Raw genomic sequence first — 22919 nt, forward strand, 5'->3', positions numbered from 1 at the left:
TGAAGCACAGGCAGACCAACCAACCAACCAACCAACGACCTGGGGGGAGGCAGGGCAGGGCAGTGTTTTGGACAAAACGATCAAACATTGTATTAAACTATAGAGCAATCGCAAGTTTGTATTTTTTTAATTTTTAAAAAGTTTTCAAATTTTTTTGGTTGTATCACATGGCATGTAGGATCTTAGTTCCCTGGCCAAGGATCAGACCCGTACCTCCTGCAGTGGATGCTCAAATTCCTAACCACTGGACTGCCAAGGAATTCCTCGTATTTTTTAAAATAAAATTCTCTGACTACTAACAGTGAGCTGATGGCAGCCAGCTTTTCAGAGTCTCACAATTTTTAAGGATCTTTTTAGATTCTCAAAACACCGTCCACCGAAAGTCCCAGGTCATAAACGGGGCGAAATCAGTCACCAAGGACACACGGCACCGGACCCAAGCGCTAAGCCCACTTGAATTAGGATAAGCTGAGCAGGCCTGTGGCTCCCCGGCGCTCATGTAAGTGCTGAAAGGCAGTCTCTTCAGCCAACAGGATGCAAGAGGCTCTGAGCTCTGCTTTATAGGTCAACACCATGAACTGCACCCAAAACAAAACTGATAACTTGCTTAGTCCAAGAGTGCTTTCCATAGTTCATGGATACCATCAGCCAAACTACGACACTGAAAATTTCCCATAATCCTGGATTTTAATGCATCATAATGATGCAGGTCACATTTCAACAAGTTGACTTTAGTTTCAAAATCCACACCCGGAAGGAAAATTGCCAACTTGGGCCTCGACATACAAGCAAAAGGAGATTTCAGCAAATAAGGACCTAAGACCCTAACTGTGAACCTTAGTGACGCAGAGTATATATACACACACTTAGGTATCAGACATATCTCATATGTCTGATATCAGACGTGAAACACAAGTGGATGTCATGCATCTCATTGTGCCTGTCTTAATGTCAAAGCTGTTTCAATCTTCAGAGATGATCCATGTATATCTATCGCGTTTTAAATACTGTTTTCAATTTTTCAAACTTTTCTAGTAAGAAATCTACTTAAAGCTATACTTGAGAAAAAGAATCCTCTTATAAGAACAAGAGGTATGAATGACTCTCCCAGACATTATCTTCCATAAAGTTTGCTTACATTGTTTCCCTGAAGTCACACCTGCTCAGTCAAATCTTTGCACTTCCACTGATATACTGGCTGTGTGACTTTAAGTTACTAAAATACTCAGAATCAGTTTTTCAATCTGCAAAACTAGAAAATCCTATAATGTGAAATTAAAAAAAAAAAACCCTCACAGAATGGTTGTGAAGTTTAAACAAAATTACGTGAGTATAAAAGCGTATCTGAAATAAGAAAGCACTCTACAGATGTTGATAGCAGTTTCAGGTTTGCACCTACATGTTCCTGCAAACATTCCTCCCAAGTTTGCATCTGAAAGACAGGACAACCATGAGGGTCACGGTCTGTGGGAACACGACAGGGTTCTACAGAATTCTCTTTGATGTGACATTCACTGGCCTGGGCAAAAAATAAAAACAAAAGAGCACCAACAACAGTTGCCTCTTTCACACCAAACAGGCTAACTGGGCCCATCATTTAGCAATCATAAAAACAATAATACTGTAAACAATACTCTTAGTTTTCACCTTTAAGTTAGGCAAGACTTCCTAAAGGTATAAAAGATAAGCCTGATTTTAATTATGTCTTTCATGGCTAATGGATTGGTCACCCGTAGCTAACCTAAATGCTACCAAGTGGGAACAGCAGCCACAGAAGCACCAAAATGTATCCATGGGAGTGAAGACAGAGGAGACTTGCCCCTGACTGGCCTCCTGTAAGCCCACCCCTACTTCTGAGTAGTAGCACCTCTGGCTGTGCTGCTCAGGCCCCTAGATCACAAATCCGCCAGCAGGCCCGGGCCCCTCACCCAATGGCGGGACGCTCTGCAGCGGGCGGCTACCGTAGCCGTGCGGGTGGCAGAGCACCTCCTCGCCCGCACTCGGCACGTCACCGCCACCGTGCAGACTTGCGATTCCCATCACTCAGTCAAGTCCTGGCAGAGCCAGGCTCTACCTGGCCACCCCAAAGGTGGAGGGCACCTACCAGTACCTCTCAACAAATCTGTGACCTGTGAGAGGCAAACCTAGGACCTGTTTTGGGGATGCCCCGGCCTAGCGTACTCAGGGCATGAGGAGCTGTTTCAGGCATGATCTAGGTGTGGGGGGAGTGGTGAATAAAATACCTGTTTCCATGGAGCACCACCTCTGAAGCAGGTTACAAGGCTGCATGAGGCATATTAGGGATTTAAATAGGGGTTCAGGCAAGGAAGGGACAAAGGAAACTTTTAAGACATGAGATTAGATCACTGTTTAAGAACCAGAGGGATGGGATGGGGAGGGAGGCGGGAGGGGGGATCAGGATGGGTAACACATGTAAATCCATGGCTGATTCATGTCAATGTATGGCAAAAACCACTACAATATTGTAAAGTAATTAGCCTCCAACTAATAAAAATAAATGGAAAAAAAAAAAAAAAAAAGAACCATCAGACTGCTGCTGATATGAATGTTGACCTGAGGAGGTGGGAAGGATAAGGAACTGACTGTTAAGACTGCTGCCACAGTCCAGACAAGTCATGAAGGACTGTTTCATGGTGATGAAAAGAAATAAGTAAAAGGTATAGACATGAGACTGACTTGTAAGTAAAAACCTTCGTGGTTTCCTGGAGGCTACGTAATAGATGTTAATGGTTCACTGATAAATCTTGAATGTTTTTACTTTTTCTTTTGAAATTTTTGGCTGAATCTCTAGTATTTGTTTACAGAAAATGTTCTTCTTTTTTTTTTTTCCCCTCCCTTAAAAGCAGAGAAAAAGATATAAATTCTAGGGAAAGATACTGGCTACCAAGATTCTAGTTCATTTTAGTCTGATTCTAGTTTTATAAAGCCTAGTACTGAGTTGTTGGCTGTGTCTTCTGGAAAGAGTTTTAGACAGTTAAAAAAAAAAGGCATGAACACTAAAGAGGGAAAAAAATAGCCATCAGCTAATTAATGGAAGGAAGTAGTACATGGGGACAGAACAACTTAAAATTCAAGGCAAGGCCAGTGAGCTATTTGAGACGAAAGAGTATGAGGATGAAATGACAGATTCCATTAAAGGTTCAAAAGGAAGACAGTGTGACAAAGTACAGTCAGGGGACGGAAAGAATAAACAGTAATAGAATTACGATCATCCTCATTGTATTCCCAACAGACCTCACCGGCATGAAACCAAAAAGTGCTCCAGACTGGGAAGCAGATGCAGGTAGGAACTGAAAAGGGTGTTCAAACAGCCGTCAATCTGAGGCAACAAAAGGAAGTGAAGAGCACTCAAGTCCAAGGGGTCAATCGGGATGTCGCGGGGGAAACGTGTGTAATTTCTCATGAGAAAAATAATAAAGACCTCAACAACCGAGTGCTGCCATTCTCAGCTAGGAGCAAACACGCAGCGCCACGCTGCCAGATCGACGGGAACGGCGCTGCAGGCAGCACGCGCGGGCACGAGCTTCCGTCCATCTTCTGCAGTGACTCGCACACACAGTCCCATCTCTCACTGGGACAAAGGGATCACGTGCATCCCTGATACCATCACTCTGTCAGCGTCTACACCTCCAGTCACAGAGCACTCGTTTCATAAATATTTTCTGGAGTCGTCTTCTAATAGCCTGCTCTTAGGAAGTAAGGACTGGGTAATAATTAAGAGCCTGAGCTTTATAGTCAGAAGTAGGCCAAGCATTTAACCTGGTGACTTGACTTTTCTATGGCTACTCTCCCATCTGTAAAACGAGATTTTAAAACACCTATCTGGTAAGGGTTTTCATGAGGGCTGAATAAGATTACATAACATTCATCAATGCTGAGCTCTGCGGCAGGTGTAAAACTAGTAAGCAATAAACGGGAGAAGAAACAGAGGGGAAAAGATTTTTTACCTCCTCTTAGCATTCTTTTTCTTTTTTTCCCCACACAGTTTTCCTCATTCTAAATTCTTTACATTTCCTTTTTGGAAATTTTATTTATTCTTTAAAGCCCAATTCAAATGCCAAGCTCTCTATGAAAACTGGCCACTTAAAATGTATGGCAGAAAAGCATCAATAATAGCTAATACGTTGTGTTCGAAGTGCTTCACAAATATTCACTCATTTAATTTTCCTAGCACCCTGTGAGGGAAGTACTAGTATCATCCCCTTTTTGGAAACAAGGAGTATGAGACAGAAAGCAGTCTGCTCCGAGCAACACAGGAGCTCGGGGACTGGGGACTGGGCTCTGGACCCCGCAGCCTGGCTCCAGAGGCGGTTCTCACCCGAGAAGGATGAGTAATCACTGCAGAGACCTTCAGAGCTGACAGCTTTAGAGTTAATATACCTGGAGACGTTTTTTTCTGTACACGCTAAAATCATTCACTACGAATAGCCTATTCAAGTCATTAAGAATACCCTTATAGCTCAGTTTCTCAATGTGCACAAAATAAAGGAGGAAAAACTACTATTCACACACAATTTGGTTTTATTGTTTTTTAGGCTGCTACTGTGGTTTAATCACTAAGTCACATCTGACTCCTGACCCCATGGACTATAGCCCGTCAGGCTCCTCTGTCCATGGGATTCTCCAGGCAAGAATACTGAAGTGGGTTGTCATTTCCTTCTCCAGGGGATCTTCCGACCCAGGGATGCAACTTGGGTCTCCTTCACTGCAGGCGGATTCTTCACCATCTGAGCTGCCCAACTTGAGTTCCACTTTCTCAGTGCTCACATCTAAAATTCTAGCTCCCTTCTAGGGGAGCATGAGGAAATGGAGGAGATGGCTAATAGTGATTGATCACTTTATCCCTATATGAGCCAGAAGATGGAGAATGCCATATCACCTACCACATGGGACTGTCAAAAATGGCTGTCATCTAACACCCGGTACAAATACAATAGTCATCAGGAGTTGATTAATACCCTCAACAACATATACCACATTTGCAGGTTTTGATTTTACACACACATACACACACAGAATGGCAAAGATACTTTTTGTAAATAAAAGATATTGACATTACTCTTCACACTAAGGCAGGCTCGGGGTATTTTTTTGCTTTCAGTTTTTGGTCCACACTGTGTGGCATGTGGGATCTGAGTTCCCTGACCAGGGAACAAGCCTGCGCCCCGCTGCAATGGAAGCACAGTGTCTCCACCACGGGACTGCCAAGGAAGTCCTGGCTCAGGAGAAGGAAACTGAATCTTACCAAAAATAAAGACAAATATGAACATTCTTTGTGTGGGAGACAAAAAGCTAATATCTTCCCTTTTAAATCAAACTTTCTAACACAGAATCAGAGCCAAGAATAAAACATACCCGCCCAAGGGATAATGTTTAGCTTTTACAGAAAATTATAAGCTCTTGAATGAGAAAGGCTTAACAGGAAACTACTGTTTCTTCACAATCAGAGAAGTGCTGCTTTCTCTACCTGTTCTCTGAGAGAATTTCTGGAGCCTTATTTTAAGATAGAGAACATGGTGTAAGATGACAGTGAACTTCATGTGCTAGTTTTCTTAGGAATGGCCACTCTCCCCACATAAAACAGCAAAAAGGCAAATGAGCCAGAGTAAACCAAAAAAAAGAAAGTCATTGTTTCTGTTGAAGAATTTTTCAAAAATAAAGAACAAAATCTGCATCACTTGAGAGAGGAACTACATCAAGTTCAACTATTCTTAAATTAGTCTCTAAATGGGTTTCTATTTAAAATAAGACAAGCTGTCACTTACCACTGGCTGTGGGTCCATATTGAGGCCTCAGGCTTTTCAAGTGGCAGGGGCAGAGCAGGGCTGTATTAAGGCAAGTCTTACTGGTCAGATATGGACTAGTCAGACACAGCCTGACCTCAGAACGCACTACATTTAGCCCAGGGCTATGGATGGGAGGCAAGAAACCAGAAGAAAGGTCAAACAGCTAAGGCAATATAATGCACATTGTATTAAAAGGTGGGCCAAAGCACTTCCAGCTCTGTAGGTGAACAGAGTCTGAACCTGGGGTCACACTTCACAGACGCGGCCATCATAACAGGCTACGCTCCCACAGGCTAGGCTTGCCTTTATTGTGCCATGTGACTTGTATGGCAACTGTTTGTTTACTTGTCCATTTCCCTATTTCCCCACTATGGAATGGCTGTCTGATTCATTCCAATATCCTTAGTCCAGGGATAAGTGTAAAATAGCACAGGTATAAAATAACGAGCAACAGAGAAGGTGGCAGCAAACATAAAGAAAATTGATGTCTGCGTCCTTACTGGCTCCATATTTTACCTCAAAAATCGCTCACCTTAGACCAGGGGAGGATAACATAAACCAGGCTTATTTTAACTTTTTTATGTTGATGTAATGAGAACCATTTAACCTCTTTGGATGCAAGCTGTCTCTTCTATAAAAGGAAGGAATTGAGACCAACAAATTCTTAAGTTCACTGGTTCCATGATTCTATGAGGGAATCATATTCTAGTAATAAAGATCTGTTGATATTAATATTTGCCGAATGCTTCCATGTGGTCAATAATTATGCTGATATCTGACACCAAGGTTGAGCCTTGACTGCGATGCCAGTCTACTGCCACATGAACTTGAAAGGGAAAAAAATCCCCAAAACACTATTTTTGAAAATACACGCAGATATATAATAAATCTTAGTAAAATTGAGAAGATATAAAACAGAATTTGCTTTAGACAATACACACTTGGCTTTGACAGGGTCTGGCTGGGATCTTTATATCGGGGAAAATATGAAGTTTAATGTTTCTGAGGCAACTGGAAATCCAAGTCACACTGAAATATGCAGCGAGCTGGTGCCTCAGGGCTGGGCTCATGTCCCCACAGGCTCAGGGCAACAATGCCCCCTGTGACCAGGTCACTTCCCTTCCTAGAACCCGTCCAAGGACTCCCCCTGTGCTTGGCGTGGAGCGCGCCCTCCTGCGCGTCCCCTCTCTGACTTCCCCACTCCTCTGCACCAGCTTTCGGGGCTCCTCTCTCTTCCTCCAATCTGCCCAATCCTTCCCACTGCAGAGGCTCTGCACTTTCCCTGCCATACCCGTTGTTACACGGCCCTTCACATGCCTGGTTCCTTCACACCCTCCTCAAACGGGATCTTGACTCAAATGTCATCTCCGCAGAGAAGTCTTCCTGGCCTGCCCACTGTGACGGGGCCGCCCCACCCACGTCACTGCATCTCCCTCGCTGCTCTTCGCAGTTCTTATCACGACTTGAGATGATGGCCTCTGCTCGCTCCTTTACTTGTTTATTGTCCGCCGGTCCTGTCAGAGCCTGCCAGGCTGAACCTTCATGAGAGCAGGAACCTTGCTCATCCTTTTAACTCCTATAGTTCTAGAGCATGGAACAGTGTCTACAAGCTTTTGGTGGAGAATCTGACAAACTTCTTGCAAAATTCATTCTAGAAAATGCAAACAGAAGTATCAAACATTTGCTGAATAAAATGCTAATAGTAATGGGAGCTATTATGTTTAAAAACACGATTCCAGGCTCTTCACACAAAACTGCTCACTTCACAATGGCTCCATGAAATCAATGTTATTATTCCATTTTACAGATGAGGACCTGAGGCTCAAAAAGTTAATCAGAAAGAGAATGGCATAAAGATGATGACTAAAATATGAGCCTGAATCTTCTCTCCCAAATTTTCTGTTTCTTTTTTTGGGTATCAGTGCCTCTGCTCTGAAATTTTCTAGGTTCCAGACTCTAAATCCACCTATATTTTTAATCTTTAAAATATTTAAGAATTATTATAATCCTATGATTTAAAAAAATAAAAAGGATGACCCAAATGAGTAAGACAAGATTATTAAAATGAACGTGCCATTCCTGTCAGATGATTCCAATAAACAAGAGAAGTGAGAAGTAATGACATTATGAAATATCTAAAATAATTCCTATTTTTAAACAACACATCTGAAAAGATAGAAGATAATCCTAAACTAGAATGAAAAACTGACATTTATCTGTTTAAGAGTAGTATAAAGGTGGCCAGTTAAAAAAAACAACAGGGAACTCCCAGGCAGTCCAGTTCTCCGTGCTTTCACTGCAGAGGCTCAAGTTCAATTCCTGGTCGGGGAACGAAGATTTCACTGGTTGTGTGGCACAGCCAAAAAATAAATAAAAAATTAAAAAACAGAACAAAAAAAGAAAACACCAACAGCATACTAGTGAGCTAGCAACAACCGGAAACTGAACTTAAAAACATATGAATAAAAAATTTACAACAGCATTAAATATATGAAATGTTTAGGGACTGTAGTGGTTAAATTTTATGTCAGCTTGGCTAGGCTTTGTGTCCAGGTGTTTGGTCAAACACTAGTTTAGGGGTTGCTGAAAAAGTATTCCACAGACATGATTACCATGTACAATCAGCTGATGCTATGTAAAGGAGACTGCCTTCCACAATGTGGGTGAGCCACATCTAATCAGTTGAAGGGCTTCAAAGCAAAACACTGCAGTTTCCTGGGGAAGAAGGGATTCTGTGTCAAGACAGGGACAGAAATCTTGCCTGAACTCCCAGACCCTGGGCCCATCCTACAGGCGATGACTCAGGACTGCAACTCCCTGCCAGGTGCAGCCTGCTGGCCCACCCACGGGTGTCAGCCGTGCCAGCTCCCAGAATCCTGTGAGCCAATTTCTTACAATAAACCTCTCTTGCTTTCTCAACCTCTTCTTCCCTGTCTCCCTCCCCTCCATATTATTCAGCCACTCACTCTTAGGAATTTACCCAAGAGGAATGAGGGCATATATCCATATAAAGATATGTCCATGGATGTTCAGAGCAGCTTTATTTGTAAAAGCCAAAAACTAGAACCGCCAACCCCCTCATCAAGACGTGAATGGATACACGAATGGATACACAGATTACAGTATGTATCCATCCAATAGAATATTTCTTAGCTAAAAAAGGAATAAACTATTAATACACACTACAAAATGGATACATCTCAAAATAATCATGCTGAGTGAAAGAAGTTAAATAAAAAAAAAAGAGTGCATCCTGTATTCTAGGACATGCTGACTAAACTAAAGAAAAAGAAAATAAACAGTAGTTGCCTGGGTAATAAAGGGGGGGAGGTTACCAAGAGGGACTAGAACAAACGGAGGGGTGACAAACACGCTCAGTGTCCTAACGACAGGTATGGTTTTATGGGCATTCTCTATGTCAAAGCTTATCAAATTACACTTTTGATATGTGTAGTTAACTGTATAACAATTATATCTTAATACAGTTTTTTTTTTAAGCTATTTGTCATAAGTGTTGAGGAAAAATTTTAAAACTTGAAAATGCCTTCCTCGGGAATACCCTGGCAGTACAGTTGTTAGGACTCTGCTTTCACTCCTGTAGCCCAGGGTTTGACCCCTGGTTGGGGAGCTGAGATCCTGAGATGGGGTGAGGTGGAAGGAGCCTTCCCAACAAGAAAGTATAACAAAGGCTATCTCCTGACTTGGGATCAATTATCAACAGATAACCTAAGGAACACTTTCTATCTTGAGTCAGTCTTCTTAAATAAGAATGATCTTTAATCTGAGAAGGGTAAATAAGGATTAAGGGGGGGGCCGGTAAAAAAAGAATGAAAGAAAAAAACCAGAGCCAAAGAAGGAACTAACTTTAAATTCATATTTATAGATTGAGAAAAATTACACCCTAAAACATTAAATATATCTGAAAATATATATTTTTCAGATTTTGAAAAAATAAATAATTTTGAATATATATATGTATATATATATATACTTTTTATATATATTGTGTGTCCCTTACACACTCACGCCCTCTCAATCCTCATTCCACTTCTCCTCTCACTCCACAACAGCGGCTGCAACCTTCTAAGGGGAGTCATTAATTCTCTTTGATGATTTGATGAAAACTACAGCTCAGAACAAGGTATATTTACAGAAAATTTTCTGTGCAATTCTTTCAAAGGTTTCAAGAGCTCCCCTGAACCCTGGCCATGCATCCCTCAGCTTCTCGGGGTAAGGAAATTCCTCACAGAATCCCAGCCTGGGCTTTGTTTTTAAATGAAAAACCCACGCAAAACCAGGTACACGTGGCTGTGGCAATGGAAAATTCGAATGCTGACAAATAAAATTCCAACAGGACCTAGGATCTCATGATAACTTTCATGGATGTGTTGGGGAAATAGTTCAACTAGGCAGGTTCTTAGGTTACCTAGTGAATGCTATCTAATGACTATTCTGTCGAAGCCCATCCTCTTGAACATTTGTCTTTAAAAAGGTGATTTAATCAAGACAGAGAAAGCATGCTTATCAAATTTTGGATGGAAGTTGTGACTGTGAGTAGCTGGACCTTAGACTCAGAATTTAAAACATATTGACGGATTCCGCCTAGAGATGAAGCCAAGTCAGGAAGATCCTCAGCTTCAAAGACCTTCCCATACACATACTCCCCTCTTCCTCAACCACAGTAACTGATGGAAATTTACTGCACCCACCAAGACTGCACATTCCTTGAGAACAAGGCTTAAATCTTATTTATCATCAAATAGGGCCTTGAATGTCAGTATCACAGCCTGCTTGGGATACATGATGCTATGGTAACAAACAGCTCCAAAATCATGGCGCCTCCAACACAAGTGCTCATTTCTCACTTACATTAGATGTCAACCATGAACTGGCTTCAGCTCTGCTCCATCATTCAGAATTCCATCTGAAGCTCCATCATTCTGGGACCAGTCCCAGCTAAGGCAGGCTGGTTCCATGACAGAAGGAAGAGAGCCACTGGCAGAACCGCAAAACAGAATTTAAAACATCTGCTCAAACATGGGACATGCCACTTCCTCTAACATTTTATCAGTCTAGGAAAGTCAAGTATCCAAACCTGATGTCAACAGAGTGGGAAATACAATCCTCTGACACAGAGGACCCTAGGAGAGAGGCAACACATACCATGAACAATCACACAGTCTACCACAGTGCCCTCTTAAGTAGAAGCTGCTCAGGAACCGGCAGCAATTATTTATACAGCAAGCCATAACCAGCACAGGGCAGAGGCTGTCATGGGTCTCGCTCACTAACACACCAGAACTGCACGGTGCCGGCCACATGGCGGAGGACATGCTAAATGCTTACTAAGTGAACAGTGGTTAAGAAGAACATGGGATCTGGAATCAAAACTCCTGTGACCAAGTACTACATCTGCCAATAACTGACTTAGCAGAAAGCCACTTTTCTCTTCTGATTCTGGGACGGTTGCTGTAAAGATTAAATAAAAATATATGAGAGAGCACCATGAAAATTGTGCTCATTTATACAAATGCTGTATCTCTGGATAGTTAAAATGAGATAAAATTTGATTTTAAAAAATTCACTTAAACTTTCAGGGTAATGCAATACATCATATCCTGCATTTATTTTCAAAGCATCAACTTGCAAGTAAAGAATGAGAAAGACTGGACTTCAAGCAGTCCACATGGAAAAGAGACAACGTTTCAGTTGACCATAAGCTAAATATGATCAAAGGATAATGCTGCTGCCCAAAAATGTGATACAAATTTCAGACTGTATTAACAGAAGCACAGTACCCAGACAATAGCTTCATTGTCTTCAGCAATGGGCTGTCCACATCTGAGGCCGTCAGTCAGTTCTGGCCACTGTATTTTGAGAGGTTACTGACAAACAGACTTTGTCATGAGTTTAGCAATGTGCATGGAGAAAGGCCTGTAAACCATGTCATGTGCATATGGTTTGAGAATTAGGGCTTTTCTCCCCCCTTATTGTGGCAAAAAGACTCAAGCAGGATTTAACAGTCACTTTCAATCATTTTAAGAGTTACTGTGTATAAGAAGAGTAAGTTTCAAGTATATAGTGCCCTAGACAGCCAAAGACAAGTAAGTGAAACTTAAGAGGGGAAATAAATCAAGTTCAATAAGCAGTTATTTCTAACACTCAGAAACCTAAAACAAGAAGGGTGGATGATAACACAGAGATGTTCTTGAGGTGATCCAACTGGGTAGGAGTCGTACAAGTCTTACTCATTCCTCTACGCAACCTTACAGTTTTGAGGCATTTGAAAATGTCCAAAGAGTATTTCTCTTTCCTGATTAAATAATACTATCAATACTACTAACAACAACAAAGAATAAAAACTGAGGTAAGAAGTAAAACAAGAAGTTCTTTGACCTGACAAATACACAAGGCATGCTGTTGAAGGAAACGAAATTTCAAGGCTAGATGACATTTAAACATGGACACAGCGTCTAGGTCTGTACAGAAGAAATGTGTTTAGTCAAAACTGTATTTGTTCTAGAAGTTGGTTTTTCTTGTATGACCTACCTCATCAATTTCACGAAGGTGCAAAAGACTTGACAGTTCCTACAAAGGCCCTTGAGAAAAAATTTGCTAATGTTAAACTAGTGTTCAAATCACAAACACTACTAGGGTTACTGAATGACTTGTATAAGGACTCAAACTTCCCAAAGCGAACAATCACACGGGATGCCACTGGCATTTAAAAATGGTCCCTCGCTAATGTCTTATTTTGTTTCCCTAATCTGTTCAAAACCCAGGACTTGTCCAATCTCATTCCCAGCTTTCATCTCCCAAGTACTCTGGTCTCTCTAATAGGTCACAAGTAGTAAAGATAAGTGCTCAACTTATCTTTATATCATGGCCCCTCACCTTCAAATCACTCAGTCAGCTTAAAATTATTTGTTAGATTTCTTTCTTTTTAATGAAATATTAAAAAAAAAATCTAATGAGCTTTTTTCATTATATTTTAATTGTTACACAAGACAGGCAGTCACACTAGGTTGTAAAGATACACTAGATATTAGGTTCTTGTTACAGTGAGAAGTGAATAACCACTCTCTACAGAGTATCTTGGAATATAGATTTCCTTCCCTTGAAAGTGTTCTTTGTGTCCTAAAAGGGCACATTGGACAGGATTTCGAGGTACATGGGATTTTCAGGGTACCCACACAAGCTACTAATGCCCCACTTCCTGTCCTCACTACAGGTACATGTGTGAACACTGAGCTTATCAAACAGGCTCACTAACTTATTAAATTTATTTGAGCCTTTCTGGAATATATGTGTTAGTTGTTGAGTGGTGTTCCTACTCTTTGCGACCTCATGGACTGTAGCCCACCAGGCTCCTCTGTCCACAGGCCTACCTGGTGGCTCAGATGGTAAATGAATCTGCCTGCAATCCAAGAGACCTGGCTTTGATCCCTGGATCAGGAGATCCCCTGGAGAAGGGAATGGCTATCCACTCTAATATTCCTGCCTGGAGAATTCCATGGAGGAGCCTGCTGGGCTACAGTCGAGGGGGTCGCAAAGAGTCAGACACAACTGAGCAGCTAACACCAGTATGCATTTATAAAGTCAGATTTTTTAAAAATCTATTCTTCCAAGACAAAAAAGTTAGGGAAAGTGTAAAGGAAAAAAGTTGCGTACCTATCCTCTACCAAGAAGGATGAAAGTTTAGGATTCACTTGGTACAGGTTAATGCTGGTTTAGGAACCTGTCACTGGATCCCTACACCTGTTGTTCCTCCCCCTCCTCTCTTGTCAGCACAGGTCTTGGAAACAAAATGCTCTGCTGCAGAAATCAGAAGAACAGCATCGTAGCTCACGTCAACCAGAGGACAGAAACAGTCTACACTCCACTGGGAAACGGGAGAATGAGGCAGGAAGGAGATAGTGAAAGTGAAAGTCGCTCAGTCGTGTCTGACTCTTTGTGACCCCATGGACTATACAGTCCAAAGAATTCTCCAAGCCAGAATGCTGGAGTGGGTAGCCTTTCCCTTCTCCAGGGGATCTTCTCAACCCAGGGATCAAACCCAGGTCTCTGGCATTGCAGGCAGATTCTTTACCAGCTAAGCCACAAGGGAAGGCTGTAAGGAGATAGAACAGTAACTAACTAAAAGTGCTATTTTTATTTTAAATTAGATACTCATGTATTAAAGAAACTACCTTTAAATGATGGAAACGATGTACAGTTAAAAAAACTGCTTAAGAAGCTGCTAGAAATTATAGCCAATATGTGTTGAATGTTTTCTGTGTATTGGGCATTCTTCTAAGTGCTCAACACACAGTAACTTGTGTTCACCCTTCATCACAGCCATATAAGGTAGGATGACTGAAATCCGCATGTTACAGATGAGGAGGGGGAGGCACAGATTAGACAGCTTGCACAAGACCACTGAGCTAGGAAGGGGACTGAAATTCAGGCAGGACAGCTCCAGGGCTCATTCCTTAACTTCTACGGACAGGTTTCAGTACGTCAGGGGCTTCCCGCGTAGTGCTAAGAACCCACTTGCCAGTGGAGGAGACGCAGGTTTGATTCCTGGGCCAGAAAGATCCCCTGAAGGAAATGGCAACCCACTCCAGTATTCCTTCCTGAGAAATCCCATGGACAGAGGAACCTGGGGCTACAGTCCATGGGGTCACAAAGAGTTGGACACGACTGAGTGACTGAGCGTGCACACACATGCACAACACTATGTTAAACTTTGACATCTGAAGGTCTTTTTGAATCTATTAGCATTAGTCACACAGAAAGAAACTTTTTCAAGACTATATGGAATTATTATTAAAATGCTTCCACAATCAGCTTTCAGGATTAGACAACTGAAGCCAATACATTACTTCATTTAAATCACTAGTACCTAATCTAATCTAACTTTCCATTTAATGCATCTTTTGGCTTTATTATGCTTCCTGATAAGTGCATCTGGGTACTTCTTATATACTTAGCATTATGCCCAACAACATGTCACTAAGAGTACTTTTGCATAGACTAGATCTATGATGTTTTACTCACATAGGTATACATTAAAGTAATTCTTCTACTTCTCAAGTCCTGAATGCAATTATTCAACAGACTTAATGAACACCAAACAGTATGGATATGAAGATAAATTAGATGGTTTCCGCTCTCCAGGAAAGTCACAGTTACAAAATAATGAAACAAGTATTTTTATGGAGCAATGACCAAGGCTCCAAGGAAACAGAGTTCCTCAGCATGGCGAGAATGAGGGTGGCTCCACGTGTTAAGGCATGGAGATGGAAAAGAGCATTTCCTTCTTAGGGAATATCAAGCAATCTAAGTAGGACTACAATGCAAGGTTTCCAAGGAAAGCAAGGGAAACAGTGATAAGAGATGAAGGATGAAGCTGGAGCTAGATAAATAAGTCCTGTAAATCATAATAAAGACTCAAGCATTGCAAGGCTCTAAGCAGGACACTGATAAGACCAAACATGCTAACAAAAGTGGCCATCACACTTTCTATTTTAAACAATATACCCTGATTTCATGAAATCTTATGCAAACGTCCACATTTAAAACTGATCAACATAAAACTATGCTGGTTGAAATTGGAATGAATCTGCTTAGAATGAACCCTTTATGAAATATAGCTTCAAAACCACTGCTTTTCAAAAGAATTAATACAGCCACACAGATGTGTTTTATTTACTTCATGCCTCTCTTTCCCAATGTGCCTCTAACTTCTCAGGTGCCAGGATTCATTCTCACAGTTTCTCTTCAATCATAGAATCTGAGGTTACATAGCCTCAGATATGCAGATGACACCACCCTAATGGCAGAAAGGATGAGGAACTAAAGTGCCTCTTGATGAAGGTGAAGGAGGAGAGTAAAAAAGCTGGCTTAAAACTCAACATTAAAAAAACAAAGATCATGGCATCCGGGACTATCACTTCACGGCAAATAGATGAGAAACAATGGAAACAGTGACAGACTTTATTGTCTTGGGCTCCAAAATCACTGCAGATGGTGACTACAGCCATGAAATTAAAAGACACTTGCTCCTTGGAAGAAAAGCTATGACAAACCTAGATAGCATATTAAAAAGCAGAGACATTACTTTGCTGACAAACATCCATATAGTCAAAGCTATGGTTTTTCCCATAGTCATGTATGGATGTGAGAGCTGGACAGTAAAAAAAGGTTGACATCAGAAAAGGATTGACTCCTTCTAACTGTGGTGCTGGAGAAGACTCTTGAGAGTCCTTTGGATAGCAAGGAGATCAAACCAGTCAATCCTAAAGGAAATCAACCCTGAATATTAACTGCAAAGACTGATGCTGAAGCTGAAGCTCCAACACTTATGGACACCTGATTCGAAAAGCTGACTTATTAGAAAAGACCCTGATGCTGGGAAAGACTGAAAGCAGAAGGGGATGACAGACAACGAGATGGTTGGATGGCATCATCGACTCAATGGACATGAGTTTGAGCAAACTGGCATGCTGCAGTCCACGGGGTTGCAAAGAGTAGGACACTACTGAGCAACTGAACAACAACAACACTAGACCTTCAAAATCAATAGCAAAGTTATAATATAGGAAAAGGAAGATAAAAATGATCCATTTTTTCATTTATGAGTTAAAATATAATGTAAGTGACTATCCTTTCTAACCTCACAGTTAGGATTTATGGGTGGACAAATACTAGTGTATTTATGGCCACAGGATATTCAAAACTGATACAGTTTTGGAAAATATAGGATATATGATTGTAATTGGTATAATGTAATTTTTTAAAGGGTGGTACACTTGTTTTCTTAATAGTGACTTTGAAAATGCTTCCCCATTTATCACTTGAGAATCTGTTCTCCCACCTTTTAAAATGCGGAGCTCCAAGTGAGATCTCTGAAAATGATCTTCAGTGAAACTGCTTATCTTTCTCATGGCCATCTAAAATGTCCCCAGCAAAAACACGTAAAACTGACTAATGATGTGCATATGCCTCTCCTGGCAATTCACTGCTCCTGATTCTTCACAGTGAGATATGCTCATTAAAAAAGCAAGATTACCATCCTACAGAAAAAGTATATAGTGATTAATTTAACGTGTCTTATATCAAAATAATTATATTCGCTTTACACAATTTAATCAAATTCCTACAATCGTCTCTACCCTCTCCTTCCCTGCTATGGGGAACATAACCACTTAAACAGCTTCGAGAATTTCTAAAGTATCATCCCCTTTATAAATAAACTGGTTAAAAACAAATGTTCAACACAACATTTAACACGTATTAAAAGGAAGAGAATAATCTCACTTTTCTCTATAGGATACGACACTGAGAAGAAACCAACAACCATCCTCTATCTATCGAGCATTAAAAGTTCCCTCCTAGCCCTGGCTCAAAGCCAACCAGTGACAATTAGTAAAAGGAGGAAGAGGGGACGGAAGTTCAGGACACCAATTAATTCTTCCATAAATCATTCAGCCAACATGTACAGTACAATCACTTCGAGCATATGTAAGATATGGTCCTTAAACAGAAACAATATAAACGTCTTTACAAGATAAACATTCTCGCCATATGATAAACTCAGTCCAAAACCTAGCATTCAATGCACCACTTCTGGGCACAGTCAACACTCTCTAAATTTGCAAAAATAGCCAACTATTCTGCTATAAATTTGTTTGGGATGAAGATAACTCTCTTTGTTATAGTAAAATAAATGTTACTGCATGCATTTTACATAAACAGTTTAATAAATTACTCACTTATATTTCTTTCAAATATAAAAGCCTGAGAATCTGCGATCATTAAGAACAAAATAACTTAAAAAAAATAGCTTTTTACAAATGAAAACATAGTTGAAAGTAATCCTACAAAAATGTACAAAAAATCCTCACATGTAACTAACAATCAAAACCACCACCAATCTCAAACATTTAACTCTACACATTTAACTACATATTCAAGAAGAAAGTTTCAGAGTAAAATTTCCATCTCTTTCCCACTTAAGGGAAGTGTTCTGAAAACTATCCCACAGAGAAAATAGATATTTCTAAGAGACTGTACAACTACTATGCTGATTTCAACAATACATTGAATAGTTAGCTTAGAATAAATGCTAGTAGTTAGGAATATTAAATTATAAACAGTGCTTAATTGTCCTTGTATTAATACAAAGAAGTTCATAAATTATCTTAAGATAAATCTGTATTTTCCCCAAGTTTGTGAAAACTGCAAAAACCCTTCTATTTAGACTAACCTCTGATTAAACAACATTCAACAACTGAGATTCAAACAATCTCCCAGATGGAGGAGCTGGGAGAAAACAAAGAGGACAGTTTTTACAAAAAAACTTTGATGCTAAAGATAAGATGATTCAACACTAAAAACCAGTGTGACCAGAGGCTTCCCCAGTGGCCTTGTGGTTAGGACTCCAAGCTGTCACTGCTGGGGGCACAGGTTCAATCCCAGGCTGGGGAACTGAGATTCCACATGCCACGTGGTGTGAGACCAAAAAATCAAAATAAAAAATTCAGTGTGATGGGAGTCTGCAAAATATAAACATCTAACAGTAAAACCCTTTAAGGAGAATGAGTAAAATGCAATTTATGGGATCATCTATGACTAAAAATCTGAACTCAGCCTTTCTTATTTTTAAAAATTTTCTCCAAATTTCTTCAGATTACAAGGTCTAAAAACTTTTAAAAATCCTATAGACTTAAACATCTTTATTATATTAGGTAATATTTTATACTTAAGAAGTCTACCAAATATTTAAGAACCCAATTTTACATAAAGTATGTTCCAGCGATTGCATTCTACAGAAAAGAAAAATTAAATGACATTTTAAAAGTGACAATGAGTTAAATAATGACACTAATAACATAAATCAGCTTTAAGTCCCAATTAAAATTTCTAATCATTACCCCTATTCTCATAGATCTTAGCACAAATATTTTTAAAATGCAGTAGTCTACTTATTTTTTTGCACGTACTTAAAAATTTTTTAAATTACATGCCCTCAATTATGATAAATGAAATTTTTACCTATGTTATAAATTAGCAATCCTTGAGACAGTCCTTTGAGATTAAAAAAGCAAAACAAAACTTGAAAACATTTCTTTTAACATCAAAATTTCAATCTTCATTTTTATTCATTTGTTCAGGAGAGGAACTAAGAGCCTATAGTGAAAAATTAATGACATCATTCAAGCTGTTCCCTTAATTTTTATAATATTCAATTATGCTAAGAGCAATAAAACTGTGCCCGTTATTCCAAAGTTGGGCTCTCAGCCTATATTCAGCATGAAAATAGTTTCCTGCTCTCTGTCTAATGCACAAGAACAAGACAAAAAACTATTAAAGCGCTTAAAAGATACTTCAACAACACTTACATACTCAACGCTTAGCTCTTACCCTTCAAATTCCTTCTCTAGGAGTAAGATTTCTCTAAAGCTGGGGAGGAAGGGTGAGAGTCTTAAACAGCCAGGCATGAACAGCATAAAACAAATTTGATTAATTATCCTTAATTAAGTTTGTGTCCAGTTCCTCCCTTTCCCCTTTATCACAACATAAAGTCTGAGCTAACCCAAAAGCAAGTTCTACTCATATAAACTCACATTCCTTTTTTTTTTTTTTTTTTAAATGTCATCAAAGCCAAATGATTTTGGAATGAAAACTCCCCAAGGATTTCATTCAGTGTCTCCTGGGATTCCAAATAAAACCCAACTGCACTAACAAAAAAAGAGAGAGAAAAAAAAAGCTCCCTTGAAAGTTCCAAGAGTATGCAGTTGTTCTTTTATCAAAATAGATTTTTCACAAGTGACCCAAATAGAATTACAGCTTCGGAAAAATCAACCCTTTAATTCTGAAGAATAATTTGCACCTAGAGAAAAATTCCAGGTAATGGTTTTCACTGCATGTGGACTTTAGACCAAATCTATTTATTTGGATTTTGCTTAAGTCTGGGTATAACCACTTGTTGGCCGTTGCTGCAGGACCACCGTCCTAGTGAGAGTATCTTACAACAGGCTGCTTTTGATACCTTCGTAACTGAACAACCTTGGGTAGGGTTCCAGACAAACCCGACCATAAAATTTTGGCATTTTAATTAGGTTTCAATGTACTCTGTCAACGGTACAGCACAAATCAGATGGCAATTTTTCCATTCAGTTAAAACCTTCCTTAATGGGCAGCATGTAAGTGGCACAACTTTGAATTCAGGAAACCCATAAATATTAACTTTGCCCCAAAACACTTTAGGGAAAGAGACAATTCAAGGAACTCACTTGATAAATCTTAACATTATGTCCAAAATCTGTTCTTAAATTGTTGTATGACAACTGACTTTTCAAAAATCAAATCATATCTGGTAAGTAACATATAAAAGGGATAATTATTTGAAGGCACCCTTTAGGGAATCCTTTTTGTAAAATTTAGAATTTTCATATAACATAAGTAACCACTACTTGTTTTGTAATCTTACACTTGTAAATATCAAATTTCTTAAAGTTGAGCACAACTGCTTTTCAGGGCCAAATTCTTCCCAGCGTTACTGCGCTTCTCTCTCTTTCCCCAAGTTTTAAAAATGTCACCGAAAAAACCAGCTGTTCATCTGTAGTAGAATATACAACACTAGAAAAGTCAAAAAAGAAATTAAGTGATTCTTTAGAAGGTAAAATAGAAATCTATGGACTCCCAAAGAAAGGTCAATGAGCTATTTTTGGTAATAATTACAATAAATGCCTGATTAAAATGATTTTTTTTTGAAAAATCAAGAAACTCATATCTCAAATCACTTTCCCATGTGCCTTTGTCACCTGAAGGAAACTATTCAAGAACTGTTTATCTCCATGAACACATGACCTCCCCGATGGCACCAAGGTCAACGAGACTTACAGGAGGGGGGATATGCTGATTAAGTGCTGATTTGCCCAGTTCTACAGTTCCCTTTAGAAACAGAGAAGGAAGGAAGACAAATAAAAATTTATTTATATAGTACAGGAAATGATGTTCTAAGTCCTAACATTTAAGTACCCCATTACAGGATTGTATACAGACATATGTCAGCAACTGCCATAGGAGTAAGACCTAAAAGGGGCATCAGAGCACAGAACCAGGTACAAAAATAGCTGCAGAGAAAGAATTAACAAGATGGTACACTGAAAAATCCTCCCTCATATCTTGTACTGAAAACCTTTGGTACCCTGGCTACCAGCTACCAGGACTCAATTTCAAAGTGAGAGTTCTCCCTTGACAGAACTTTTTGAAAATGATGACTAACCAAAGATCCATAAACAACCAAAGCAGCACCCACGTATCAGAAATGCTTAGGTAAGGAGAAAGTTTGTATAACATATGCGGTGCCTGCCAATTAACATGAAATTCACCAGGTGTCCTGGCGTTCCTTATTATTTACCAAAGACATTTCCTCAGGGGTCACAATCCTGCACCTTCCACAAACCGGAAGTTTTCTTGGATGAGATTTTAAACTCTAAAGGACATTACCCACTTGGTATCATCTGTTTAAGCTAGACTTCCACTCAAAAAAATCTTTACCATGTGAAATTGCTACAATGGAAATTTCCAAACAACTTTCAAACCTGAAAAGAAGACATAATGTTACAGCTAGCACCTGATCATTTGAAAAGTGACTTTGTGGAGAGCAACTCAACTATGGATGATTCGTTTCAACGTCTGGTAAATAGGTTGCATGCATTACAACAGCGGAAAATTAAAGAGGAAAAAAGAAATGAACAGAAGCAGTGGTTATTCGCAATCAGCAGAGGACTGCACTGATAGCCCGCTTCCAAGTTACTTTCAGGGAAGCTCCTGATTGGTGGGTGGCACGGGGTCAATGTGATTACTTAACCCTGGCAGTTATAACTAAACTCCACTTTGATGGGCTCCAAAGCTTATTACAAAAAAAAAAAAAGACGGCTGCTGGAGCATATCAAGTACTTCAGTGTCTGCCTCTCTGTTTTTCTCGCAGAACCCGGAGCCTGACACCCGAAACTCATGAGACAAACACCACTTCGTTTCAGGGCTTTAGGGTTTCGTATTTATTATTTTTAAAGTCCACTGGTCATCAATTCAGTTGGATGGTGGTGATGGTGTGAAAGATTAACCCATTTCCTGCACACACACACACACAGGGAAGAACTCCTGACCATTCAAGCAGTTCCCTCTCTCCCAAGTAACTTTTTTTAAAAAAACATTTAGTCCTAAAATAACCATCAGCAACAAACATCCAACACTGGCATGGCAACGTCCACGCCTCGTACCCTAATGCTACCCACAGGAGGTCTGTTCGTCTCCGGTCCATATGCAGGGGTGGGGGTGGGGGTCCCCCTCTCCCCTTCGGCCGGTCCAGCCGGGCTTCCCCCGAGTTTTGCTGTAAAGATCAGCCACTTTCGCTGTCCCGGGGGCAAAAAGCAAGGCGCCCCGGCCCCAGGACGGAGTTTCTCCCAACTGCCCGACAAACATTTCCTGAGAGCGCAGCGGACCCCCCCGCCCCGCGCGCACCTGGCCCGGCCCCTCACTCGCTTTCCGCACTTCACCCCCCGAGAAGGGCCCACCTGCCCTCCCGCCGCTGGTCCCCACGGCCGGGTCGCCAGACCGACTCCCGTCCGGCGGCGGCACTCCCCCGACCCCGAGCGCCCGGCGCTCCGCGGCCGACCCCGAGGGACAGGGACGCCAAACGGGCTCCCCCTCCAGCCCCCCAACCCCGTGAGAGAGACGCCGACCCCGCGACGCCCCCCAGAGGACGGAGATCGCGCGCCTGTCAGCACCCCCGGAAGGGGTCAGGCAGCGGGCTGAGCCCGCCGGCTGCCCGGGCCGCTCCTGACACCCGCTCTCTCCGCCGCCCGCCCCCCACCGCACTCACCTGGCGGGCTCCGGCCGAGGGACCAGCCGAGGGGGTCAGGGGGGTCTTGGCGCGGAGGCCGCGGGGCCTCCCACCCGCCCGCGCCCGCTCCAGCCGGCGCGCGCCCGGGGCCCGACGCGCGCCCGGAGCGCAGCGGGGAGGAGGGGGCGCGGGGACGCGCGAGCGCCGGGGGAGGGGGCGCGGGGCGCTGAAGGGGGGCCGGGGACGCGGCGGGAGCAGCAGCTCGGCGGCGTCGG

The sequence above is a fragment of the Muntiacus reevesi genome, chromosome 12, assembly GCF_963930625.1.
Source record: "Muntiacus reevesi chromosome 12, mMunRee1.1, whole genome shotgun sequence".
Taxonomy (NCBI): Eukaryota; Metazoa; Chordata; class Mammalia; order Artiodactyla; family Cervidae; genus Muntiacus; species Muntiacus reevesi.